At 42.9% G+C, this 23180-nt stretch overlaps 1 protein-coding gene and 1 non-coding gene across 2 annotated transcripts in view; one reads left to right on the top strand and one right to left on the bottom strand.

Annotated features, from left to right (window-relative positions):
- SLC9A9 (solute carrier family 9 member A9) overlaps positions 1 to 23180 on the top strand; it is a 647359-nt gene that overhangs the window by 592689 nt on the left and 31490 nt on the right. The window lies entirely within an intron of this gene.
- TRNAM-CAU lies at positions 17683 to 17755 on the bottom strand. The gene has a single exon. It is a non-coding gene; the product is annotated as a tRNA-Met (tRNA).

The raw sequence follows: 23180 nt of genomic DNA on the forward strand, positions 1-23180 counted from the left end.
GGTGGACACCACACGGCTCACTTGCTTCTCTTCTTTGGGACAAATTCAGAGATAGTCAGAGATGCTCAGTTGGAGCAAAGAGTTGAGAGCAGACTTTTTCCAGAGAAATGCTCATGCTTCCAAAACCAGCAAGGCCAGACCTTTTGCAGTGGTGCTTTGGTGACATTACAATTGAAGGTTAGCCTTTAAGCAACCATTTCTGGGTTTCCACCAAAGTTCATTATGGCTCCTTTGACTCGATATTGGGTTGAGCCTTGTTGCAATATATTTCCAGCTTTTCACCACCACCCCCCACACCACACACCCACATATCCATCCTTGTTCAGCAGGTGACAGAAGTAGGTTACAGCACATCCTCCTTCATAGAGAAAGGGCAATCAGTATTTTCCTGGGGTATTTAGATTCTCTGTAACTTAAAAAAGGTTTAACAAGTCAAATGGTCAGCATACAGATTTTGATTCTCCATGAAGATTGGAGCTAAATGCTTTTTTCACCTTCTGGTAGACAAATATTGTAGAATGTCTCTCATCCCTCAAAAGGACTAACTCATTTAATTTTTCTCAGGGTTAGGGAAGTGTCATGTATGTTAAAAATATTTACTAAACCTAGATGCCCATCAGCAGACAAATGGATAAGAAAGCTGTGGTACATATACACAATGGAATATTACTCAGCCATTAAAAAGAATACATTTGAATCAGTTCTAATGAGATGGATAAAACTGGAGCCCATCATACAGCGTGAAGTAGGCCAGATAGATAAACACCAATACAGTATACTAGTGCATGTATATGAAATTTAAAAAGATGGTAATGATAACCTTATATGCAAAACAGAAAAAGAGACACAGATATATAGAACAGACTTTTGGACTCTATGGGAGAAGGTGAGGGTGGGATGATCTGAGAGAACAGCATTGAAACATGTATATTATTAAGTGTGAAACAGATCGCCAGCCCAGGTTGGATGCATGAGACAAGTGCTCAGGGCTGGTGCACTGGGATGACCCAGAGGGATGGGATGGGGAGGGAGGTGGGAGGAGGGATCAGGATGGGGAATACGTGTAAATCCATGGCTGATTCATGTCAATGTATGGCAAAACCACTACAATATTGTAAAGTAATTAGCCTCCAACTAATAAAAATAAATGAAAAAAAAAAAAAAACATTGACTAAGGCTAAACTTAGGAGAGTCTCAGAGAAACTAAAACAGGGCATGGTTACCTTCGCTCTTCACTCTCCTCACATTTAGGGTTGGTATTCATTACACAAGGGAACAAAGGCAGCCAGAGCAACAGCTAGAGACAAAAGAGTATTCTCTCCCCACCACTCTCAACATAATTAGAAGAGACATTTTTCCCAAATATTTTCTGATAAGATCTGATATATCATCTGCTTCTAATCCAACTTTACTTGTCCTAATTCCACCCCACCCCCGCCTCCCACCACCATTATTGTTGTTTAGTTCTGCAAGGTATTGGGTTGGCCAAAGCATTCATTCCTGTTTTTCCATAAGGTGTTACAGAAAAGCCCAAACAAACACTTTTGTCAATCCAATGAAAGGTGTAGCTATTGTTAGTAGAAGCATCTAACCTGCCTGGGAGTGAAGTCTGCTTTTGCCGGGGTCCTAGAGAAGAATTTCTCATAACCTGGAAATGCTAAATTGTTTTAAGATGGAATTGAATTGGAATAAAAAGTCCCTGGGTCAAGCCCCACATCTGCCACTTAATTGTCTGCCCTTGAGCAAGTCATTCTTTCCTATGGTTTTAATTTCCTTATCTGTAAAAATGGGAACATGTACCTCACAAAACAGATATTTAGAGCAGATGAAATACTGTGTTCTCATTAACTGTTAAATGTTGTACCAATGTATAATAATGCATGATATTTCAATGGTTTGTTCCATTACACTTCCCAACTAGCTATAATAGAAGGTCATAACCAATAGGGAAAGCAGGCACATTTATTTATTAATGTAGAATATTTCTGAACCCATACCAAAATAACAAACTTCACCAGCCATGTAAGGTTTTTCCTAGATATAACCAAATTATCAAAACCTGGACTACCAATATTGATTTTGATTTTTGGCTCTCAGTACTGTTTCACTGTCTTTTGGGTTCACTGAACCATCCTTCCCTTTATTGCTAAGAATAAACCTTCCTAAGAGAGAGGACTTCCCAGGTGGCCCATCTGCCTGCCAATGCCAGGGACAATGGGTTTGATCCCAGTAGCACCCTAGAGCCCGTGCTCTGCAACAAGAAAAGTCACCAAAATGGCCCACGCACTGCAACAAAGACCCAGCACAGCCAGAGATAAATAAATAAAATTATCAGCAAGAAGATAGAGAGTCCAGAGCAGGTAAAAGTCGTGGCCACTCTAGATAAGGCAGTTGACCAAGGGCCAATTAAGTCACAATAGACTTGCTTTTAAAGAAAAGACCACCATCTCCCCCTGACCATGTTGGGTAGGTAAGGAGCCAGTTTTATCCTGGCAGAAATGGACAGGAAATGTTCTCTGGAAACTGAGTTGTTCACACAGAGAGTTTTTACAGCCTAAGGTAACTCCACCTTTCTGGTTACCCATTTCCTGATCACGAAAATAAGACGCCTACGGACAGCTGAAATCCTCCCAAAATAAAAATCCAGTTTGACTGTAGGACATTCTTAGCCCTGAAGGATTTTAAGCCTAGAATATTTTTCTAGAACTTAAATTTTCTTCTGATTATCTATTCATGAAAATTATGACCACCTGTACTTATTCGTGTTTACAGAATCACGTGAGGCTATGAGACAAATTCTTGTAGATACACCAATTCTCATCACTGCCCTCTCCTGCACACACAGGAGTTGCCCCCTAGTTTTCCTTCTCCCTCTAGCAGTCCCCAACATTTTTTGGCATCATGGACTAGTTTTGGGGAAGATAATTTTTCCATGGATTGGCAGGAAGGGATGGTTTCCAAATGATTCAAGCATTTTTCACTTATTTTCCACTTTATTCCTATTAGCACTTCCCAGGTGGTGCTGGTGGTAAAGTATGTTCCTACCAATGCACGAGATATAAGATTTGTGGGTTTGATCCCTGGTGGGGAAGATCCTCTGGAGAAGGAAATGGCAACCCACTCTGGGATTCTTGCCTGGGAAATCCCATGGACCCAGGAACCTGGCAGGCTACAGTCCATGGGGTTGCAAAGAGTAGGACATAAATGAAGCAACTTAGCACACTTAGCTTTATTTCTATTATTATAACATCAGCTCCACCTCAGATCATCAGGCATTAGATCCCAAAGGTTGGGGACACCTGAGAATGCTCCATCGACCTAAATAACTATACCTACCTCTGCAACCCTATAATTTCTACAACTAGGAAGCATCATTGTGTTAGGATAGGGGCAGGAAGCAGAAAGTATCCATTTCTGAAATTGGTGCCAGCCTAGATTCTAAATTGGGATTTGTTTTAAGTGCAAGACGTTCTGGGTTTGTTTTGTAAAGGCCAACCCACCCCCACATTTCACTACAAGATTCTCAGCCCTCATGTTGGCCTGATACCAGCCTAAAATTTCATAGCAGCCCCAGATTTCTGTGACTTTCTTCTAGAAAGGAGATCACTACACAGCCTATGGAAAAGGAAGACAGTGTTCCCCGGAAAGTGCTCTTAGTTTCCAAACCTCATTTGCAGGCTGAGTCAAACTGGTTAGCAAATCACAGTTGCTTAGAATGTGAGCCTCTAGGTTTCCTTTCTAAGCTGCTTGAAAATGGAGAGAAGTGGATATTGCCCTAAATCTCAGTGAATGTTGAGGGCAGTACGAAAAACCCTTTCCCATTGACTCAGAAGCATCTGTCAGTTCAGGATCACTGCAGCAACAGAGGGGCAGATTAAACTAAAAAGCAAAAAATTAGTCTTCAATCCCCCTGAAACAATACATGTTTGATCTGGCCAGTTTGATGTTTAATCACATGAGCCAGTTCATGTGAAAAGTACAACCTTAAATTTTAAAAGATATCACTCAAAAAGTAAGCTGGATCCTTTGTCCAGCCAGAGCTCTCTCCATGAAAGGACCAGCATGAATAAGGGCAGGCACGATATTAGAGAGTAACAGGATTTCCAGAGACACAGAGAGGTTTTTTTTTGGTCTCTAGCTCTCACCCCTGGGAAAAGTTCAAAAATTTCCAACTACCAGGCACATGACCAGATGCCCCATGGCGAGGTCTGGTGGGAATTCACATGGACCAGACCCAGGGAATGGCTGAGAACATTCCTTCCTTCTTTCAACCTTTTCTTTTAAGGGGATGATTAGATATCCCCCAAAGACCAGTTGAGATAGAGGGAAACAAAAGGTTAAGAAGATGTGCTTTTAAAGGAACATCTGTTTATTCACCCTGGAGTACAGAAACGTGAGAAGGAAGGATCTGGGAATCCTATGCTCAAATAGGAAGAAAGGAAACTGTCTTCCTTACTAAATAGAAATGACTGGAGAAATTGTGAAACCAAGCCTGCATCAGGTGTCCTGGGTTAGAGAAATGGGAACATGCTTGAAAAAAATCATACAGTGAAGCCTGGAGGAAATTTTACCTTTTTTTTTTTTTTTTTTTTGCTTTTCTACTTTTTTGTTTTTATGAGAAATTTTTCAGAAAAGAATTATTGCAGGAATTTGCCTGGCAATGCAGTGGTTGAAACTTCATCTTCTAATGCAGGAGATATAGATTCAACCCCTGGTCAGGGAGCTGGGATACCATATGCCCCATGGCCAATAAATCAGAACATAAACAGTATGGACCTAGAGTCTGTCATCCAGAGTGAAGTAAGTCAGAAAGAGAAAAACAGATACCATACTATTAATGCATATATATGGAATCTAGAAAAATGGTACAGGTGAACCTATTTACAATGCAGGAACACAGATGTAGAAAACGGACATGTGGACATGGGGGTGGAAGGTGTGATGAATTGACAGAGGAGCACTGACATATATATACACTATCATGTGTAAAATAGATATCTAGTGGGAAGCTGCTATATAATCCAGGGAGCTCAGCTTGGTGTTCTGTGGTGACCTAGAGGGGTGGGATGTGAGGGAAGCTCAAGAGGAAGGGGGTGTATGTATACAGATGGCTGAATTCATCCTTGTACAGCAGAAACTAGCACTAACATTGTAAAGCAAGTATACTCCAATTAAAAATATTAATAAATGAAAAGAAGTAAAAAAAAAATAATATTGTAACAAGTTCAATACTTGTTGAACTTGTAACTTCTTGTAACAACTTGTAACTTCTTATAACAGCTTGTAACATGTTATAACAATATTGTAACAAGAAGCAATATTGTCACAAGTTCAATGAAAACTTTAAAAACGGTCCACATCAAAAAAAATTCTTTTGGAAACAAGAATCATTGCTAAGTATGATTATAAAGATGTCTTCTGATGTGTCCTTAGTCAGGAGAGAAACGGTCTCATCATCTGGAGGAGCGGCCCAGTTCCTAACCTCCTTCCTCTCATTCTACGGCTGCTGGAATGGCAGCCAACCAGCCCAGGCCTCAGACTGCTCACACATAGAAAATGGGTTGACCTTTGAATTAGAGAAACTTTAGAAATCAGCTCAGAACCCTTGATTTATGTATTCAGGGTTGGGAAGAGAGATTTATTAATATGAAAGTAGCTTGAAGGCCAGATAGAATCTCAGCAAACCCAGGGAGGGATAAAGTTCTTTCAAAAGAACATTAAGACCTTGTGTATATAAATGTCATAGAGTTGGTCAAAACAGATTTAGAGCTGGTAAACCCTTTAGAGGTTTCCTGCAATCCCCATGTTTTATAGAGGGAAAAATCTGAGCCTAGAAAAGCTGAAGTGACTTACAAAAAAATCACCCAATTTCCATTATGTCAAGGCAAGAAATCAGGACTGTGTTCTGAAAAGGACTGAACAAGCCAGGGGCAATCTAGGCCAGACATCAGAAACAATCACCACACCTTCTGGACATTTTCCCTGGGCCAGGCACCATGCTCAGCGCTGTCGATGCTTTGGGTCCTTAAGTCCCCTCAACTCTGGATGGTGTTGTCTACAACCAGCACCGGCTTCATGGACTTGAGATCAGGGGTGTTGCAAAAAGAGCCCCCTCTCCCGCCGATTCAGAAGGGCCCTGTGCCCTGCAGTAGCATCTTGAATTTCTTAATAAGTTTTGAATAAGGGACCCCACATTTTCATTTCAAGCTGAGCCCCATAAATTATGTATCTGGCCCTCATTATCTCCATGTTACGGATGTACCAACAGAGACTTAGAGAAATTAAATGGCTTACTTTCGGTCCTGGTCATTCATGAAGATCGGGGCACAGACAGAGTCAACAGGCAGTGTGAAGGTGACCAAAGGGACTGGCTACGTGGATGCTGTGCTTTCAAAGTCCCTTTGGGATTTCCCTTCCTCTGCTGGCTCAGAGCTCTCTGTGCTCTGAGGAGGGTGACCAACAATTCCAGATTGCATTGGGACTGCAGGGGGTTCCCAAGACATGGGACTTTCAGTGCTAAAATCAGGAAAGTCCAGGGCAAACCAGGATGACTTAGCTACCCTACTGTCCAGTTGCTGGCTTGGGGCTCCGGAGGCTTCCCAGACTTTGTCTCTTGTGCTGTGTCCTGTGCCCCCTGACCCACACATAGGTCCTCTAAAGCAGGCTCATCCAGAGGATAGGCTGGAGACCATAACCCGAGCAGAGGTAGGCAGCCAACCAGCTGCCATTATGCAACTGGGGACCAGGCAAGAGAGACCGGTCTGTTTGGGAACAGGCAGGCCTCAATCCATATTCAGAGATGCAAGTTAAGCTAAAGCCAGTGTGGGTGCAGACAGTCAAGAGAAGAAAGCAACAGACTGGAGCCAAGACCCAAGGCACAGTCTCAGGGGATCTTCAGCTTACTCACTCTGTGACATTGGGGAAATCGCTTACTTTGCTGAGCCTAGCTCTCCTTATTTGAAAAACAGGAGACACATTACTAACTTCACAAGGTCATTGTCAAGATGATTGACCTATACATGTCTATATAGATATAGATAGATAGATAAATAGATAGATTGATTTATACAGTATGCATTTCAGTATGGCCACCCTGAAAGGCTCATCGTAGACTTATTTAATTCCATAAATGGGCTTCCCAGGTGGCTCTGAGGTAAAGACTCCGCCTGCCAGTGCAAGAGATGCAGGTTGATCCCTGGGTCTGGAAGATCCCCTAAAGAAGGAGATGGCAACCCACACCAGTGTTCTTGCCTGGGAAATCCCATTGACTGAGGAGCCTTGCGGGCTACAGTCACAGAGTTGCAAAAGAGTTGGACACAACTTAGCAACTAAACAACAACAACAAACAAAATATTCCCACCAAGGCTGATGTCAGTCTACCAATGTGAGGCCACTGAATACAGAGTTGGCTTGTGCCAAATCTGCTCTAGGGAGCCTACATCAGCCCTTTACTGAGCTCGCCTCTAATGAAAGAACAAACTTTAACAGTGAAAGCGCTATAGAAGAGAAAGGAGAGGGGGAAACGGATCAGTATAACTTTGGACAGAGAGCAGGGAAGACCTCCTTGAAGAATGTTTCTACTGAGACCTGGAGGATGCATAGACATGACCAGGGGAAGGAAACAGCATGTTGGCAGGCCAGGGGGAAAGGAAGGGAGGAAGAGAGGAAAGCATGTCTGAGAAAAGCTTAAGGCAGGAAAAGACAAGGCTGTGGAGGAACAGAAACCAGACAGGACAGGGGCCAAGTTCACCAGGCTCCCAGGCTGGTTCTACGCTAAAGCAACCACGGGCATAGCACTATAGTATTTCAGAACCATCCCCCGGGCTAAGTGTGCTCAATGTTGAAAGACAAGAGGGCAAGCATGGAGACCAGACAGGCCATGGCAGTATCCCAGATGGAAGATGCTGGTGTCCTGGTCCAGGCTTTATATATCTGTTTTAACTGGTGTTTATTGAGTTTGTCCATGTACCTATATCTGTGCAAGGTCCTGGTGATTCACCAATGAGAACACTGCCCCAGCCTTCATGCAAGTGAGAAACTGTTTTAAAAGATATAATAATAATTAACTCTGGAGTGTTTACTGCTTGCCAGGCATGGTACTTTATATTCTACATACATTGTTTCATTTAATTCTTAATTAATTCTAGAGAGTAGGTCTAAATACCCTCAATGCCTTGACACCTGGAAGCAGGTGATTCATGGTGCAGGTACCTGGGTCTCTCTGGAAGGCAGATGGATGCTGACATGATGGTAGAATGGGATCAGGTTGTACAGGGAGCCAGCAAACCCCTGCTATCTTGTCCTGCATCCTGCTTCTGCTCTTCCCCACAGCCACCCTGAGGGTGCAGTAGAAACTTCCAGGAAGAAGTGTGGCTAGTGTGGGACACCAAGGAAAACAATGCCCATGTTTGTCAGTGTTTCATATTAGAATGTTATGAAATTCCACTTCTATGATTTTTCAGGTCATTCACACCAAAGAGGATAAAACAAATGTTCATAATCTGATGAAACTACCGAACATACTACAAAGGAGGTTTTGTTAGACTATTTTGTTCATTTGCAAGTAAATATGACTCTGACAAATAGCAAACATTCTTCTCCACCACTTGACAGCTGAGAAATTGAGACAAGCCAGGAAAGAAGCTGAGGATATGATTCTATGACTTGAGCTGTGTTTTTTGCCAAGCCACTTCTGGTCAAAAATATATTTCTTTTATCTTCAGCCATTTCTTTTTGATGGGGTGATGGGCAGTTAGTTTGAATCAGGGGGCTTAAATAGAATTGCCCTTCATTGACCAGACCCATCAAATCTGCCAAAAGATTTCCTTGAGACCACTCCACTCTGTAGTAGTCATATTTTCATTGGCAGCCTCTTCCTTATACTTTCTCTTCCTATCAGTTCACTCTCCCCCAGCATCCCTGTCATAACAAGAGAGGAATCCAAATAATCAGGAACTTTTATGAAAACAACAAAACTGCTTTCAGGACTTTGAGGTCAGATAGACCTGGTGTTATTTCTTTCCAATACTTACGAGCTGTGTGACTTTGGGAAATATACTTAACTTCTCTGAACCTGTTTGCCAACTGTAAAATGGCATTACCTCATTTGTATGATTGTCAAGAAGAATAAATGAGGTAAAGAATATAAAGTTCTTAGCACTCAGTATATCTATTGCTACTACCATCACTTTCAGGAGCCACTGCTGTGTAACAAAATAATTGTGATTCAGTGAGAGATTTAGAAGAGGAGACAGGGGTCACCTGCTAGAACAGAGTGAGACACAATAGAAGAAATGCCTGATGGAGTTTCTCAAAAAAATGGCCTCAACTCTCCCTTTCCCAATCTATCCAAATGACCCATATCAGTTGGCATTAGAATTCTTGAGCAGATATTGATATAAATCGAGCTTCCCTGGTGGCTCAGATGGTAAAGCATCTGCCTGCAATGCGGGAGACCCGGGTTCGATCCCTGGGTTGGGAAGATCTCCTGGAGAAGGAGGTGGCAACCCACTCCAGTACTCTTGCCTAGAGAATCCCAAGGATGGAGGAGCCTGGTGGGCTACAGTCCATGGGGCCTCAAAGATTCGGACACACTGAGCGACTTCACTTTCACTTTCATTGATATAAAAACTGTGACTGCTTTTTCACTTCCTGAGCAAAGGAAAAGAAAAATTTTTTCTCAATCCCAAAAATCTAATTTTGACATATGGTCCAAGATCAAATAGCAAAATATAAAATATTCTTCAAAGTTGTGATCCATAGACCCAGACCAACTAGTCAACCCTGACTTAGAGCTGAGTGGCCACCAGCAGGAGGAGCTAGAATGCTAGTGTGTGTGTGTAGGTGTGTGTGTAGGTGTGTGTGTGTGTGGGGGGGGGGGCCTGGTGGTGTGACCTAAGGATGGCAATGCTCTTCACTGGGCTTGCAAATAGTCAATCCTTAGAAAAAAAATCTGTGTGGAAAAAAAAGAAGGAATTTATGTCACCGAACTTAAATTTTAATAGGAATACTTGAGAAGAAAGGGAAAGATGTTAAACCAAACTTTAAAAAAAAAAAAAAATACTGATAGGAGATGGATTTTGGATGTCTGAGGAAACATTCTCAAAAGTCACTATTGTTCACATTATCTTTATTGAGAGAAATCTCAGAAAGACTCCGTCTTATCAGCAGTAATAATGCTAATTTATTGGCTTCTCTGAAGATAGACCTTATATGTCTCATTCATGAGTCAGCCTTGGCTGGACTCTTATCAAGTCTGTCAACTTGAAACCAAGTTTTTGACTGAGGCCTGAATGCCACCAACATGAAGCATAAACATCCCCTCTAATCCCAAAATGCCTCTGTTGTAGAACTCCAGATGACTAAGAGACTTTGGGTTCCTCTCTTGGTTTCATATCTTAGACACAGGATGCAGATTTTCACTGCTAGAGAGAAACAAAGGCATTTCCCAGGCACAGCCATTAAAGTGGGTGTTTCCTAGATGTTTCAGCCACCAGTTATTCAGAAGATTAACCCCAGAAATGGGATTTTCAAGGCTCTTTCTCATCTCTCTCCTCCCTGAGGCCATCTCTCTGTTTGGTAGAAATCTCACCTGTGTACAGAAGACAAGAAAAGGAGAAAAATGTTGAAAAAATTCCATTTTCTTCTCATAAGCAGACCTGGAATGAAGTTATGTTGAAGTCCCAGACCAAAACCAGTGGCTACACCATCCAATGGCCACTAAGAGCTGACTGTCTTAGTTGCTATCTTCCCATGGAGATTTAAGATATCACTGAGTCCTCTTCCCCTCCCCCTAGTTTCCCTCTTGCCCTCTTTTCAGCTGACAATATAAATATTTTCTGGAAATCAGGGCCAATAAATGCCCAATGGAACATTTTTTGGTTTAGCTTCCTAAAGACTAACCTGGTATAAATAAAGTCCTTCTGTTAAGAAATGAAGCAACTGGATTTTTTAAAGCACCAATTTAGGGGCCCAAGGGGCATTCTCTGAAATGACCTGAGCCCAGTCCTTTGCAGCTTTAGAGGGAAGTGAAGACGCCTAGCCAGTTCTGCAAGGAAAATCTCACAGGTCACTGAGGCCTGAGGTCTAGGTGAAAAGACCCAGGTATAAGCACAACAAAATGGAATCAAGTTACGGTTCTGTCATTAACTATGTGACATGGAGCAGGTCATTTATAAATACCCCTCTGAGGCTGAGTTTGTTCATATATATTAAAAAAAAAAAAAAAAAAATTCCACATGTCATTCCTGCTTCACACCAGACATTATTTCCTGTAAGGTGACATCTGCCTCTGAGCCTGGCATTCAGGTTCCTTCGTGACCTGGTTCTTCCCCCCTGTTCTAACCTTGTCTCCATCACTTGGTCCCCTGTTCACTGCCTTCACACAAAGGCTCTAGCAATACTAAAAATCAGTTTCCCACCTCTGCTCCTCTGCACCCACTATGCCTGCCCCTAAGCAGTTCTCTTCCTTCCTTCCACCCACTTCCCCCACTAAAACCATCTGGAAGAGGCAAAATTGTTCATCTTTGAAAACTCAGCTCAAATATCACTTTTTATGAGCAGGTCTCCCCAAACACCTCTGTACACACATCCCTCTCTTCACACCACACACACACACACACACACACAGCCTCCTCCTAGAGTCTCTGACTCTGTGACACACGTCTTGTTTTATCCCACCAACACTTTTCTTCAGCTCATCTGCAAGACCTCAAGGGCCCCTTTTTCCAATGTGCACAGCGGCTGCCAATAGGCTGGCAGTGGCCCTGGAGGGTCCCTGGGGACAGGAAGGCGGCTTAAGAGTCTGTGTGTCACACCAACCGGAAGTGTCTGGAAGTCGGAGGGGAAATGCCTGGAGATGCAGCAGCGGAGGCTCCACGGGGAGGGGCAGGATGCTGTGGCTGGAAAGGGAGGCCTGGGGGGAGGCTGCCAAGGAGTGGCCCGGGTGTTACTAGGGGCTGTCAGGGGCTTAACTGGAGGTGGATTTGTAAGGTGGGAGGGGCTGGACTCTCTCGAGAAGGATAATTGAAAACAAAGAGGATTATGTAATTTGAAAATATCCGATTCCAGAAAATGTCCTGAACGCTGACAGTGGCCCACTTCACTCACACTGGTGTGACTTTTCCCGCCAGTCCTGCCCCAGTCAGACCTTCGCCACTTGTGTCTGACCTCAGTGAGGGGACCAACTGTCCTAGCTTGAGTGGGGGTCTGTCCTCCCGACGGCTCTCCCCCTCCCCCAGAGCCTTCTTCCTACTTCTACTCTCTTCCTCAGTCTCTAGTCAGTCACTACCTTTATTTCTTTCTCTCTGGTCGTTTCCTCCCTTTTCTCTGTTTCAGCCACCCCAACCCACCCCCACCTCATCCCCTTGTGCCACATAAATCTCATGCAGGCCTCCTGGCCTGTTCTGCATCTACTGATTCCCTCCAACATTTATTAGCATGAATACCTTATTTTTACCTACTTTTTCCCTTCAATATAATTTCCGTTCTGTTTCCTGGAATTCTTTGGCTCCGATTTTACTTGTTTCTGCCACTTCATTCGTTAGACGGTCACTTCTTAAGCACCTACTATGCACCCTGCAGTGTACAGAGTGCTAGGGAAACCAAGATGTATGAGCCCGTTTCATAAAGCTCAAGTACAGACCATCACCCAGAAATGTGGGCTAGGGGACCAAGTGGGCCATTGGAAAGTCGTGGGACGTTTCCACTGGGGAGGTGGAAAAAAAGCCTGCCCCTGCCAAGCCTGCAAAACCACAGTTTTTAAAAAACCGTTTCCGTCGTCTTGCTGACTTCTCTGAGCCTCTGGGGTGTATTAAGCCTAAATTTTGTGTGAATAGAACAGGAAGCAATTGGCACCCTTATGAGAGAGAGATAGAAAACTATTGTTTAAATGTGACAGATTTTCACAACTCACTAAGTGTGCATTTTGCACAAAGGTCCAAATGGAGTCAGCAAATCAGAACAATTTTGGAGAAGTGAGCGGGAGTGTTTGTGAAGGTGCAGCAGACCATTTACCAGTCCTGTGGTCACTTTGTAGGATTAGCCAGGTTTCAAAAATGAGAAAATATGGAAACATAAACATAAAAAGATTTTCCAAGGTCACGCTGAAGGTGGTGACGGAGGGAATTAGGAACTGAACACTCTCTCCTGAGTCTATTTGTGAGCTACAGTACAAATGCAGCCTCCTAAATACAGATGTTAAACAGGTTTTTGCCTTTAAAATAAGATTAAGAAAGATTCTTATTTTGGCCATGTTTCAGTGCAGATCTCCTAGGGAAAAGGGGGTCCATTTGAAGGGAAATTAATTGCTTTAAGCTCCTGGAATATGAATCAAATGCAATTTCTCCCTTTGCCTTACTAAAGAGTACTGTGAACCTTAGAGAGTGGTTCTCAAACTTGACTGCTCATTGAAATACCTGGGAGTTTTCAAAAAATCTTAGGCTCAGGGCTCACTCTGGACCAAGTCAGAATCTCTGGGAGTGAGACCCAAGCATCATTATTTTTTAAAGACTCTCCACAATGGAGCCAAATTTAAGCACCAGTGCTGTTGACACTGTACACATTGGGATGAGCTGAAGCTTCAGCTAGGACTGATATTTTCATCCCACCCCTGGAGAGCAGGATTTATTTGGTTTGGTGTATGGTCTGGGCTTAGAGGTCGCCAAATGATCCCAATGTGCAACCGAGTTCAAAAGCAACTGCTGAGGAGACTTGCCATGCAAAGTGTGAGTCCGTGGACCAGGAGTGTGGTCCACTTGTGCTGCTTAGAAATGCAGGTTCTCAGGCTCTGCCCTAGACCTTTTGAGTCTGAATGTGCATTTTAATAACATTCCACAGTGATATGAATGCACATTTGAGTTTGAGAAGCATTGTTTTACAGCAATGCCCCTGACAAAAAAAATTTTAAAAATTACAAGGTTAAAAAGTTTTTACATTTCTAAACAGTGAAGGTTTGCCTCCTTCTTCTAATAAGGTCCAGAATAGGCACAAGAATGAACTGCAAAATTTAAGAAATGGAAATAATAATAGATAGTGATAAGAATGATACCTAATGTTTATTAGCATTCACTCTATGCAAGGTAATTTGCATGCCTGGCCCTCTGCATGTACTACTGTATTTGATATTTACCACAAACCTATGATATAGATGGGCTTCCCAGCTGGCACTAGTGGTAACAAATCCACCTGCCAATGCAGGAGACATAAGAGATGAGGGTTCATTTCCTGGGTTGGGAAGATCTCTGGAGGAGGGCATGGCAACCCACTCCAGTATTCTTGACTGGAGAATCCCATGGACAGAGGAGCCTGGCAGGCTACAGTCTATAGGGCCACATAGAGTCGGACACGACTGAAGAGACTTAGCACACATGTGTGATATAGATACAATCATTGTGCCCATTTCACAGCTGACCAAACTGAGGCTCAGACCCAGATGAATAGCTGCAAGACTGCACAGATCAGCAGATAGAGGACTTACCCTAGGATTTCCATAACTTGAAAGCACTTGCTCTTAACCATTTAGTCTTACTTTCCCAACCAAACACTCAGGGTGAATTACACATGTGCTGAGATAGAGATCCCCTGAGCCCTCCATCAGTCTAGCAGGGCTTGGGTTGGCCACTCACTCCAGAAAAAAGTGATTAGGAAGCTCTGTTCTAACTTATGCTTTTTTCCAAATTATACTTTTTGCCCTGTTGTTGTACAAGTGGAAGCCCTGTCTCCTAGGGTTTAAGTGACTTGCCTAAAGCCAGGATGGGTCCAGAGCCATGGGGTCCCAATTGCCTGCATGTCTCCTCCCACTAAGCAGCATTTCTCCAAGTATGGTCTCCAGACCAGGAGGATCAGCATCACTTGGGAATTGCAAGAAATGTAAATCTTCAGGACACACCTAGCAAGCTGTTCTAAGAAGCCCTCCAGGCCGTCCTGATGTTTGCCCCTTTGAGCACCAGCATGCTAAGCGAGCGGCCCCAGTGGCCCTGCCAGTGTGCTTGCTCACAACTCCTGTGCTTGAGCCCTGCTACAGGCTGCCACTTCTCCACAAAATACAGATGTCTTAAGGGGCTTAGCTTGGAACTAAGCTGAAATTTACATGCTGATTTAATCTTCTTAGGGCCTTCTTTGCCTCTCAGGAAAGAATCATAATGCTCTAGAAAACAGAAAGAAAGTAATGGATAACAGATAAAATATTAAGCACTCTTTCCATGCCTTCAGCTCACTTTCTGCTAGGGCAGCAAACACGTGGATATCAGAAAAGGAAAAAAGAACTGACATTTCCTGAGCACCTGGCATTTGCCGGGCGTCAGGCACCCAGTGATACAGCATATATACCCTGCTCACCTCTCACGTCATTAATGGAGTGATCTCTGTCTGAGAAATAGGGAAACTGAGGTTCAGAGACTTGAAGTGGCTTGCCTAAAACCAAAGTGGTGATGGTAGCCCCAGGGTTTTTCTGGCAGCCTGTGCTTTATGTTCCTTACTCTCCAGCAGGAGAGGTAAAGAGCTTAGGGCACACTCACTATCTGGAATGATTGGATTTCAGAATTCTCAGAGCAAACTCCCGAAACAGATCCGCCTACTCAGAGCCCTGGGATGCCTCGCCCAACAACCCTCTTCTGTGTTCTGTGCTCTTGCTGCACTGTGGAAGCTGCTCGCAAAGCATAAGAATAGATCAGCCACAAACAGTGAAATAATTCAGCTGTGCCTGAGCACCCTAAAACTTAGAAAGCTATTCTTAACTGGCAGTGTCTGTTTCAAGGCAGCAGGCCCTGCGTTGCCAATGCCCTGCTAAGCAGCCTGAGTTTCACCCTTCCGAAGACCAAGGAACTTCTCTGCCACACCTAGAACTTAGGAAATGAACTCCCAAGAGAAAGGAACATGTGAAGATCTTGCTAGCAAGCAGGTCTTCCCCACATCCCAGTAGGAGCTGGTGTTCATGCCATTAAGTGCAACAGGCTTGGAGCTATGACCCAACATTGTTAGTTGCTCACACAAGTCTGTTTCTTTGCAACCCCTTGGACTGTAGCCTGCCAGGCTCTTCTCTCCATGTGGATTCTCCAGGCAAAAATACTGGAGTGGATCACCATTCCCTTCTCCAAGGGATCTTCCTAATCCAGGGATTGACCCAGGACTCCTTCATTTTTGGCAGATTCTTTACCATCTGAGCCATCAGGAAAGCCCAATGATCCAACAAGTGAAACAAAAAGGAAATTGGCTGATTCAAGCACAGGATGAGATGGACACCTGGTTAAAGGTTAACATTGGTTTGTGGATCCAGACGTCCTTTGGGCTTGCCTGGCAGCCCAGTAAAAAAGAACCCATCTGCAGACGCAGGTAGACATAGAGACTTGGGTACAATCCCTGGGTTGGGAAGATCCCGGGAGAAGGGCATGGCAATCCCCTCCAGTATTCTTGCCTGGAGAATCCCATGGACAGAGGAGCCTGGCAGGCTGCAGTCCGTAGGGTCTCATGGAGTCAGACATGACTGAACTAAATGAGCATGCATGCACGCAAAAACTTCCTTCATTGTCTGTTTGCCCCAGCACCTGCCCAGCACAACTTCAAAACACTCTCTTCCCAAGCACCATGTTCATCCACAGGTTAGACACACAATGGGTAATCTGAACCCCAAAATGTGGGAAGCCCCTCTAGCACTTGGTCCAACTAGATCAATTCTATGGACAATTCAGCAGGCAAAACAAAAATTCCAACTCAACCTTTCTCATTCATGCAAGAAGAAAGCCATTTTCCTCTTGAGTAATTTTATTTTGAGTTACATGCTTTTGCCAAAATGCAGGTCAGTTATTTCTGTAAGGGCCTCCATGGGCCATTTTCCCTCTTGTTGGAGGTTAAGTCAGGGACTCTTTGAAAACTTGCATCCAGCCCAAGGGTTACCACTTACTTGTCACTACTGGGACTCCAAGTTCCACTTCGTATTGTTCTTTCCAGGTAGGTACACCACTACCGAGGCTAACTCTCTGGTTGAAGTCAAGAAAAGGTTATTCAGACGATGGGCAATACCATATTATTAACAACTGTAGGTCCTTGAAACAGGAGTGATGATAGAAAGATCCACAATGGTAGCCACATGCCAGAAAGTGTGGGGATTTCATTTCTCAGTGGGCAAAGAGGGGGTGCCGTGAGCAAGTATGAGGGGAAGCAGGAATTTTTGCATATTTTGCTCAATTGTTCCATTTTATATTATGAAAAGATGTTGCTATGTAATTACAGTAATGCTGGAAATGGTCTGAAGCACAATTAAAAATCTACTTGAATAGAAGAGAACAAAAATGGCCTAGAAAAGTGTGATTTGAAAGGTTAGCTAAACAATGGCTATGAGAGGCTGTTGGTACATTGTCAGTTTTAGCATTATCTACAGATTGGTGGTGGGGGCAAAATTCTTTTAAGGATGTCTTAGAGTCAGTTACATTTACTGAGCATAATCTCATGAACTATTTAACTTCCCACAAATCATTTATCATTCCCATGTAACAGATGAGGAATCTGAGACTCTGAGTGGTTAATGGGTTAGCCTGAGGTCATAGAACTAAATACTGGCATAGTAGGTTTTTTTTTTAAAATATTTATTTATTTATTTGGCTACACCGGGTCTTAATTGGAGCGTGTGTGATCTTCAGTCTTCATTGCAGCATACAGGATTTTTTAGTTGCAGTATGTGGGATCTATTTCCCTGACCAGGACTTGAACCGGGGTCCCCTGCATTATGAGTGCAAAGTCTTAGCCACTGGACCACCAGGGAAGTCCCAGCCTGGTAGATTCTTGAATGCAAGTATCTCTTCTTTTCGCTTCTATTGCTTTCTGTATCAGGAAACCCACCTACAGGGACAAGGCAGGCTGGACAAATAAAGGGAGCTACCAGATTGGAGGGGAATAAAAGAAATAAAAACAACCGATACAGGGTCAGGGAGACATTAGGAATTGGTGAGGACTACAGCAAAGTGGAAAATGACAGACAACATCTAAAGTGAATAGCTGGTACTCAGAACCATCTGTCAGCTTTCAGAAGAGCAGATCCAATTGCCAGATCTGCTGATTGTTCTGATTTTTATATAAGGTTTCCTGTTAGTTTGTTTTAATGTTAGTGCAAAAAAAAAAAAAAAACCCTTAAACGTCAGATGTTTACTTATTCCATCAACAGGCAAAACAAAACCTAGCTGCAAACTAATTTTGGTTCATGGATTTTCAGAGGTAACCAGCCAGCTTTTTCTTGACCAATAACAAATTATTAAATTTTATCACAGATGGGACTTCAATCAATGATCTTCTGATCAGCTTCTCCATCTTGTACATGAAAAATTTTCCAATAAGTGACAAAGACTTATTGAAATTATAAATATTAATCCCCATGATAATGTTACTTTTGACATAGTTCTATTTCCTACTTGGGGCGTGCATAGAAAAAACATGTTGTCCAATCAATGTTAGCATCCCAGCAGGAGCTGTGTGACCTTAAAGCAAGTAACTCAGTCTTTCTGAGTATTCAGTTTCTTCATCTGCAAAATAGAGACACTGGCATGTGAATTATAAAATCGAAATGAGATTCAAATAAGGCAACTATTAGAAGTTATAGTACTCAAAGCCTATCAGAAAGAGCTTGGGCAAGGCCCTAGGAAAGATATAACCATTTGAATGCAGAGTTCCAAAGAATAGCACAGAGAGAGAAGTAAGCCTTCTTCAGTGATCAGTGCAAAGAAATAGAGGAAAGCAATAGAATGGGAAAGACTAGAGATCTCATAAAGAAAACTAGTGATACCAGAATATTTCATGCAGAGATGGGCACAGTAAAGGACAGAAATGGTATGGACCTAACAGAAGCAGAAGATATTAAGAAGAGGTAGCAAGAATACACAGAGGAACTATACAAAAAAGATCTTCATGACCCAGATAACCACAAAGGTATGATCACTCACCTAGAGCCAGACTTCCTGGAATGCAAAGTCAAGGTGGCCTTAGGAAGCATCACTACGAGCAAAGCAAGTGGAGGAGATAGAATTCCAGTTGAGTTATTTCAAATCCTAAAAGATGATGCTGTGAAAGTGCTGCATTCAATATGCCAGCAAATTTGGAAAAGAGCAGTGGCCACAGGACTGGAAAAGGTCAGTTTTCATTCCAATCCCAAAGAAAGGCTATGTCAAAGAATGTTCAAACTACTGCATTCATCTTACATGCTAGCAAAGTAATGCTCAAAATTCTCCAAGCCAGGCTTCAACAGTACATGCAACATGAACTTCCAGATGTTCACTCTGGATTTAGAAAAGGCAGAGCAACCAGGAGTCAAATTGCCAACAACTGCTGGATCATAAGAAAAGCAAGAGAGTTTCCAGAAAAACATCTACTTCTGCTTTATTGACTATGCCAAAGCCTCTGCGTGGATCACAACAAACTCTGGAAAATTCTTCAAGGGATGGGAATACCAGACCACCTTACCTGCCTCCCAAGAAATCAGTATCCTGGTCAAGAAGCAACAGTTAGAAGTGGACATGGAACAACAGACTGGTTCCAAATAGGGAAAGAAGTACATCAAGGTGATATTTTGTCACCCTGCTTATTTAACTTATATACAGAGTATATCATGCAAAATACTGGGCTGGATGAAGCACAAGCTGGAATCAAGATTGCTGGGAGAAATATCAATAACCTCAGATATGCAGATGACACCACCCTTATGGCAGAAAGTGAAGAACTAAAGAACCTCTTGATGAAAGTGAAAGAGGAGAGCAGAAAAAGTTGGCTTAAAACTCAACATTCAGAAAATGAAGATCATGGCATCAAGTCCTATCACTTCATGGCAAATAGATGAGGAAACAATGGAAACAGTGGCTGACTTTATTTTGGGGGGCTCCAAAATCACTGCTGATGGTGACTGCAGCCATGAAATTAAAAGACACTTGCTCCTTGGAAGAAAAGCTATGACCAACTGAGACAGAATTTTAAAAAGCAGAGACATTACTTTGCCGTCAAGGTCCATCTAGTCAAAGCTATGGTTTTTCCAGTAGTCATGTGTGGATATGAGAGTTGGACTATAAAAAAGCTGTGTGCCTAAGAATTGATGCTTTTGAACTGTGGTGTTGGAGAAGACTCTTGAGGGTCCCTTGGACTGCAAGGAGATCAAACCGGTCAACCCTGAAGGAAATCAGTCCTGAATATTCATTGGAAGGACTGATGCTGAAGCTGAAACTCCAATACTTTGGCCACCTGATGTGAAGAACTGACTCATTGGAAAAGACTCCGATGCTGGGAAAGATTAAAGGCAGGAAGAGAAGGGGACGACAGAGGATGAGATGGTTGGATGGCATCACCAGCTCTATGGACATGAGTTTGGGTAAGCTCCAAGAGTTGATGATGGACAGGGAAGCCTGTTGTGCTGCAGTCCATGGGGTCACAAAGAGTCAGACATGACTGAACAACCGAACTGAACTAACTGAAGGTCCTAGGAGTTGCCACTGCCCACCCTCATCCATCTACTCTCTCTCATCTGTAAATTTTCTTTTCTTTCAGCTTTTGGACAACCCAGTTAGAATACAACTTATACTCTTTAAAAATTAATGTAAAATAGAAACTGGAATTTATGCTTCTGTCTGAAGCAGGCTCCACCACTAGATTTCTGTGCTTCCTTGTCACATACTTACTGGGTACCTTGTTTGGCAAGAGTCTTGTCTTCTTATTTGATGTATGATACACTGAAAAATGCACACTAAGGATTTGAGCCTTAGTTGTTGTTTAGTCCAGTCACTAAGTCACATCCTACTCTTTGCAATCCCATGGACTGTAGCCCGCCAGGCTTTTCTGTCCACAGGGTTTCCCAGCCACGAATACTGGAGTTGGTTACCATTTCCTTCTCCAGGGAATCTTTCTGACCCAGGGACTGAACCCATGGTTCCTGCCACCATCCAACCCATCTCCTGCAATGCAAGCAGATTCTTTACCACTGAGCCTTACCTTACTCTAGAGGAAAAACCCAGATTTTTTCTTCCACAGTAGGGGAGACACAGTTCTTTTCTGCTGCGTTTCTTTCCTGGAAAGTGAAAGTGAAAGTTGCTCAGTCATGTCCAACTCTACGACCCCATGGACTATACAGTCCATGGAATTCTCCAGGCCAGAATACTAGAGTGGGTAGCTGTTCCCTTCTCCAGGGTATCTTCCCAACCCAGGGATCAAACCCACGTCTCCTGCTTTGCCGGCAGATTCTTTACCAGCTGAGCCACCTGGGAAGCCCTGCTTTCCTGGGAGTCTCCTTTATTACCCACACAGAGCCCTTCACTTCTGATACTTCCTGTCACCAGGTGTGGAGGGAGGGTTCTCCACAACAATGAGCAGGTCTTGGACATCAGCTGGCTGTCCCTACAATTTAGCTCTGTCCTGACACTGTCTACCAGGAGATAGCTTCAGATCTCACAGGTAAGGGCTCGGTCCCACAAAATGGTTTCCCTCACCCCCCGACTTCAGATGGCAGCCACAAGTCCAGCTTATCACCTGTGCTATGGATTGGTGGTTCCAACAGCTCTCTCCTCAGATTTTATTAACTCCCTAGAGAGGCTCCCAGAACTCAGGGAAATACAATAAGTCCCTTCCATAGAAACCTTCAAGTTGTGAATTTTCAAATATGCAAACATGTGTTCCATTAGCACCAGGTAGGAGTGAAATCGCAGCTTGCTCTCCGTCTCCCAGCGCTGACAATCCTTCCGCTCTTCCATCTTCCAGTCAGTATCTCTTCTTGCCTCTTCACTTGATGCCAGCCCCTGTATGCCAGCTGTCGGATGGCACTACCATACTTCTCAAGGCACTGTACTGTAAGAGTAAAATGTTTTCTTTATTTTTTGCTTTTTGTATGTATTATTTCTGTGAAAAGTATTAAAAACCCTATTACAGTGCAGTACCATATAGCCAGCTGTGTTAGTTGAGAACCTTGGCTTACGTTGTTGGACTTAACAAACAAAATGAACTTATGCACTCACTCTTGGAATGGAACTCATTTGTATTTAGGGTGCCTACTGTACTTACTTACATACCAGTTTATTAAAGAAGATTATAAAAGATGGGGCTTCCTGGTTGCTCAGTGGTAAAGAATCTCCGGCCAATGCAGGAGATGTGGGTTCAATCTCTAAGTCAGGAAGATTCCCTGGAGAAGGAAATGGCAACCCACTCCAGTATTCTTGCCTGAGAAATCCCATAGACAGAGGAGCCTGGCCGTCGATGGGGTCTCAAGGAGTCAGACACGACTTAGGTACCAAACCACCACCAGGTGGTTCATCACTTAGGAATTTACAAGGGACTCAAGATCCCTGTGTCAGAGTGCAGGGTCAAAGACCAATATATATACACATATTTTTTTCTATTGTCTCACACTTAGTATAGGTATTTATTGGTTGAAAACAGACAGAAAACCAAAGCTCCTACCTCTTTCCCCCTTCCTGCATCAGTTGCCTAAATTCAGCACTCTCTTTTCCACTATAAACACCAACAATTACAGGAGAGGGTAGGCAACTGGGGTTTAGTTTTCTTTAGTTTTATTTAAGGTTAAGTGAATCCCACAGCAATAAAAAATCAATATTGTATTTGGTCAGATAGACATTATTAAAGCACCTAGATTAAATGGAACATAAATAATAGTCAATTGATTTTTTTTTAATCCAACTTTTTGTAATTTGGTTTACAAGAAACAGTTATTCACAATGCACCAAGTGCTTGACTTGGCTGAGTATATTCTACAATATTTTATATGAATTTACATTTCATCACCTCATCTTATTTGTTCTTTTTGTTTTTACAGATGTATGTAAGAAAAGAGGTTTATAATTTTTTTTTAATTTCTGGTCCCTAATTAAATACTTGATTTTAACAAGAAATACCTCCTACAAGAGTTCAGACACATTTAAAACACAGACTTGTGCTCAAAGATAGGATTCTTCAATATTAATAAATTTTGCAGGAATCATATTTTAAAACCTGATCATGGAGATTAAAACCACCTTCTGATCTTGAGACTACCCAATTCTCGAGTATCACATTATTCAGGAATTTCCAATTCCAGACCAAAGAAGATATCAGATAAGCTCCTATGATTGACAGTAACATACTAAAATTCACAGCCATCAACCTCAGTCTCAGATCACATTCAGCAACAGAAAGTGAACTTGGACAATGACAGGCAGTCCTCGGGTGGG

This window comes from Cervus canadensis, chromosome 7 (genome assembly GCF_019320065.1).
Source record: "Cervus canadensis isolate Bull #8, Minnesota chromosome 7, ASM1932006v1, whole genome shotgun sequence".
Lineage (NCBI taxonomy): Eukaryota > Metazoa > Chordata > Mammalia > Artiodactyla > Cervidae > Cervus > Cervus canadensis.